This window comes from Dipodomys ordii, unplaced genomic scaffold, assembly GCF_000151885.1.
Source record: "Dipodomys ordii isolate 6190 unplaced genomic scaffold, Dord_2.0 Scaffold53, whole genome shotgun sequence".
Taxonomy (NCBI): domain Eukaryota; kingdom Metazoa; phylum Chordata; class Mammalia; order Rodentia; family Heteromyidae; genus Dipodomys; species Dipodomys ordii.
This window is the reverse complement of record NW_012267269.1, coordinates 10,935,495-10,940,985: the sequence shown is the minus strand read 5'-3', so window position 1 is coordinate 10,940,985 and position 5,491 is coordinate 10,935,495. Positions and strand designations below refer to the sequence as shown.

At 38.6% G+C, this 5,491-nt stretch overlaps 1 long non-coding RNA gene across 1 annotated transcript; it reads left to right on the top strand.

Annotated features, from left to right (window-relative positions):
* The first annotated feature begins 3,562 nt into the window (after positions 1-3,562).
* Positions 3,563-5,253, top strand: LOC105989030. The gene is made up of 3 exons (XR_001175235.1): positions 3,563-3,919; positions 4,244-4,394; positions 4,769-5,253. It is a non-coding gene; the product is annotated as an uncharacterized LOC105989030 (long non-coding RNA).
* The last annotated feature ends 238 nt before the right edge of the window (positions 5,254-5,491 follow it).

Genomic DNA, 5,491 nt, shown 5'->3' with positions numbered 1-5,491 from the left:
GCTGTGCAGACTAATCTATTATTCGGGTATATCTGAAACTATATGAATTAATCTTAATCATGTCTATTCTTTCAAATTGCATATCTTATTATTAGAAATAGTTTGAGAGCTGAGATGTAATCTCCTAAATGAAGGAATAAAAATAAGAGCAGGATGAGCCAGTAACCATTTTTCTTCCTAAAAACTTGAAATAAATGGAAACCAAGAAATGTTAGACATCATTAAATAAATCAGAGGTCTTATGACATCTCTGATATTTTATTAACAAAATTTTGATTTGATTTATCTATTTAAAATAACTAGCAAGGTATTCTCTAAGTGCTAGAACATAAATTACAAATGCAAACCCTTGATTTATGTTAATGGTGGATAACGTGTAGGGCATGGTGAGCAATCACAGAGTTTTGCAGTGTTCCTTGAAGCAGGAATAAAGTCATAGAAAAGTACTGAAGAAAGTACTGCCTGTGGCTCCATTTGCTGATATATAGAGGGTGTCTTCTAAGGAATGATAAAATTGTGATGATGTGAACTTTCATTTCTCTTTCAGACATTTCCAGATCTGGGCAGTTCTAAATGTGTGCATGGATTTCTGCAAGGATAACATAGAATTTTTTTTGTTTTTTTGCTTTTTGTTTTATATCTACTCAGGTAAATCTGGTCTTTTTTTTTTTGTCAGTTGTGGGGTTTGAACTCTGGGCTTAGGCACTGTCCCTCAGCTCTTCAGCTCAAGGATAGCACTCTACCACTTAAGCCACAGCGTCACTTCCAGCTTTTTGTTTATGTGGTGCTGAGGTATTGAACCCAGGTCCTCATGCATGCAAGGCAAGCACTCTACCACTGAGCCTCCTTCCCAACCCTCTCGCTGATCTTTTACTATAACAATTACACTTCTATATTTCTCAAAACACATTCATCTCCTCTACTTTCTAGACCCTGTACAATGTCTGCAAAACTACCAATTCCCAGTTCTGTTCTATCTCAAATAAACTTTCTGGACTGCTGAGAATTACAACAGAGAAATCACATGGTTATGCAAATTGGCACCACTCTGTGTTTTCACATTTAGTTTCAGGAACTTTTGTGGGGTTGTATAAAGCAGCCATCCTGCTGTTTCTCCTGGTTGCTCCTTTCTGATCCTGTAGGTCTTACCTACAGTTAAATACAACTGCCTCGGAGAACTTTTCCCAATCTCCTTGTCCCAGTAGGTTCTCTCCTTTATCCAGCACCCTGTTTATTTCAGACGCTTTCTGATCTTTCTAAGTGTGTGTGCACACAGGCACACGCACGCGCACACACGCATGTGTGGGTACTACAGCTTGAACTCAGGGTCTAGGCACTGTCTCTGAGCTCTTTTTTTCAAGGCTAGCACTGTATTACTTGAGCCTCAGCTCTTCTTCTGAATTTGATGGTTATTTGGAGATAGGACTATCATGGACTTTCCTGCGCTGGCTCGCTTCAAACCATGTCTTAGATCTCAGCCTAATGAGCAGCTAATATTATAGGTGTGGGCCACTAGTACCCAACTATAATTCTATTTACTTGACTTATATTTGTCCCCACAAGTAACTTATTATACATAGGGAAAGAACCTATTTTGTTCATTGCAGTAGAAGTACATTTCCTGGCATACAGTAAGCACTCAGGAAAAATTATTGGATAAATGAATAAATTGTAAGATTTCATTTGAAAAGAAAAGCATTGCCTAATTTCAAAAAATGTAAGCAGCATTGCTTCAAAGGAACATGACTGGAAGTCCAAGAGCTGTTCTTTTAGAAGCTAGGTTGCCTTCTTTTTCATATGAGCTTCTTATGGGTAGTAGACTTCTACTACATGTGGAAGTCACAGCTGTGAAGTCTCTTTGTCTTCCAGTGAAACAGGACCACGCTGTGCTGGAGGGTGCCACGGGAACACAGCCAAGGTGGAGGGTGGTTCCCAGAGCACCCAATGTGCCTGAACCTTTTCCCCACTCAAGAAGTCATATGGGAACCGGGACCTGGTGGCTGTTAACTGTAGATAAGATCCTCAGATCTCAGCTTGCTGAGTAGGTAGGATTACAGGTGCGAGCCACCAGTGCCTGGCATGATGTGGTCTTTGATTGTGTGTTTTAGCAATTAGTCTCAAATCTTTGGGGAGTATTTTATTATTTACATAGCCTTTAGGAGAGAAGAAAATGCATATAGTTAAGAGAGTAAAGAGACTCTCTTAGAAATAATAATACAATAAAGTCTATATTGATACTTGCTAGGTATTTTGCCTTAGTAGTCCTGTCTAGGTATTTTGCCTTAGTAGTCCTGTCTTTCAAATTTATATAAAATGTTTTATTTACAGTAGCCCTATCTTTCAGATGAACATAAAGGTATTATTTAAGCAGAGCTATATAAATTCAGATATCAGACAGCTTTGGCCTAAAAATGCAATTTTATATGTTTCAAATAAATTAATCTCAATTTTCTATTGTTCATCTAAAATGCAGTTTGGAATGATTTATAAGCTTTTGCAAAAAGGAGAAAAGAAATAACAATTCATCTTTTAATATTTCTTAGTGTCTTCTTTTACAAGACAAGTCAACTAGACTTAGTCAAGAACTGGTCTATGAGCTGGGTGCCAGTGGCTCACGCCTGTAATCCTAGCTACTCAGGAGGCTGATTTCTGAGGATCTAGGTTCAAAGCCAGCCTGGGCAGGAAAGTCCGTGAGACACTTATCTCCAATAAACCACTAGAAAACCGGAAGTGGTGCTGTAGCTCAAGCGCTAGAGCGCTCTCCTTGAGCTGAAGAGCTCAGGGACAGCGCCCAAGCCCAGAGTTCAAGCCCCACGACCGACCAAAAAAACAAACTGGTCTATGTGCTATCTGGGAGACAGCAGAAAAGCCCAGTGCAGCTCTAGACCATAAGAAGTTACAGTAGAAGGAAGAAAAGGATGCACCTAGGAAATAAACAACTTATATGAGCTAAGTTATGGGACCTCATAAATAAAGAATAACTTTTCTGTCAGGTGCCAGTGGCACATGCCTGTAATCATAGCTATTCAGGAAGATGAGATCTGGGGATCATGGTTCAAAGCCCAGCTGGGCAGGAAAGTCCATGAGACTCTTATCTCCAATTAACCACCAGAAAACCAGAAGTGATGCTGTGGCTCAAATGGTAGATACGCACTAGTCTTGAGCTGTAGAACTTAGAGACAGTGCCCAGGCTCAGAAGTTAAGCCCCATGACCCACCAAATAAAGAAAAAGAATAACTTTTCTTCTGCTGCTATGACTCCTATTATGACTTGGTATATTTAGAACATTTTGTTTAAAAAAATATCCTATACCCATAGTTACAAAGATAGTATAGAGAATTACCATATATCTCACTCTGCCTCCACTTTATATAACTATGCAGTATTTATGAAAACTATCATTACCATTGGTACATTACTATTTACTAAGCAGTAAACAATAAAAAGTACTTTATAAAAACTCAGAATTTACTTTGGTTAGTATTTAGGTATAATTATTAACATTAACATACATCACATACATTTTAGGATCAGACCACATGCTTAGTTTTGAATCCATTCTTTAATCAGTTAGCACATATCAAGTATTATCCTATGTTGTCTTGGTGTTTAGCTTGTGCATATTTTTTATTATGTGAACATAATTCTAGTTAACATGAACAGATTATTCAATGTTTGTTTCAATTTTTCCTACTTCAAATGATATTCTGGTGATTTTCCTTGCATGTGAACTTTATGAAATTTTGTATTTTTATAGGCAGATACCAGGGAAGAAGGCACGATGTGAAGATCTAAGGATTTCCCTTTTGTTTTACTTTTAATTCAAGAGGAACACATTTAAATGATACTGCAATCTCTAAAACTGAAAATGAGAATCTTCTCCTTCTCTGGTGGACTGACCGCCCTGAGGGGAAAAAAGGTACAGTGAGATCTCTGGCTCTCACTGAGATCGTGAAGCAGAAATGATTAGCAGGGTGCTCATGTTAAAATGCAGCCCTACACCGAAGCCTTTCACAGGTGTTCGAAGTTCCACCAAGTTCTCAGGAAGAATATTACAGCCCCGTTATCTTTTGATTTGTTACCAAGGTTGGCATTGCCAGAACATTTTCTGTGGTTGTGGTTGGCCATTTTTATTTTCCAGGTTTTATTTGCTACTCCTTTGTCACTGAAGAATAAGTTTTATTACAGAGTAACAGATATCAACACTAGGGAAAAGTACTCTCAATTGTTCCTTGTCTTCTAGAACAGATCATTTATCTTTTCTGAGACCTGAGAACTCAAGGGCCAACACCTGTCAAGCTGCAGCCAGCAAACACTCATCAGCCAGGAAGCAGAATCAGAGAATCTGCTGAGTTACCTGACTCCCAAAGCGACATGCCATATGGCTGGACATGGTGAGTTCTCTACTGAGTAAGAGTGTACAAGGAAAGAGTATGTGAACAATGGAAAAATGAAGGCCTCTGGGTTTAGACCTGGGCTCAAATACTGGATCCAGGATGTGCCAGTAGGTGGCTCTTTGAATTTACAAGAGTAATTGAGTTCTGAAGCTGAGCTTTCCCAACTATGAGAGTTTTGTGCAGGCTCTTGTAATACTTGTATAAAATGTGAACATGTCTGATACAGTACCACAGCACCATTGGAGAAATATCTTCAATGTTCCTTCTTGCTGGCTGAACATCTTTTGTTTTAAATGTGGCTGTTTGTGATCATGAAAACATAAGTATCAATGGAATGAATTAAATGTCTACTTAATTCTTTCCTCCCCCAGGGTTGCAGTCAACAGAAACCAGCTCTGGATAGAATTTCTTGACCAAACACTTACATCCTGAAACCAAAGAGTTAAAAAAAAAAGCCAGTTGTTTGGTGGACCAAGGAGGCATAGAGCTGCGGAGAGCACCGAAGGAGTGTTATGGACCCTTTCTCTGGATTTGCAGTCAGATGCCTTGGCTCTGGAGAGGAAGGGAGGGTCACATGGCACAGCAGGGCTGCTGGGAAACCCTTATCTGTATTGGGCACTTCAAAAGGCAAGGGGATTGTTGCGAGTTAGATATCCCCAGTGTATTATAAAGGAGACACATGGAAAATACTTACGTGATGAAGTTTCAGAACTTTAGCACAAATGTTTAAGGTTTTATTGAGGAATAATTGGCAGGCAATAAACTACATCTTTTTGAAGGGTACAATTGATCATGTATGTGTATGCCCACCTGTGAAACTACCACTATAATGAAGATAATAAATCTATTATCCCCAGATATTTCCTTATGCCTTTCTGCCAATCTCTATGTAGCTATCAAACTGCTTATGTCACTGAAGACTGAGAAATTTATATAAATGGGATCATACAATATGCACTCTTTTGCATGATTTTTTTTCACTTGGCATAATTACTTTGAGATACAAGTACATATTGTATTAGGTATAAGTATAGTCATTTGAAGAAGGCTATATAAGCTCAGGTTGGACACACAGAAATTCTCTTATTTCTTAT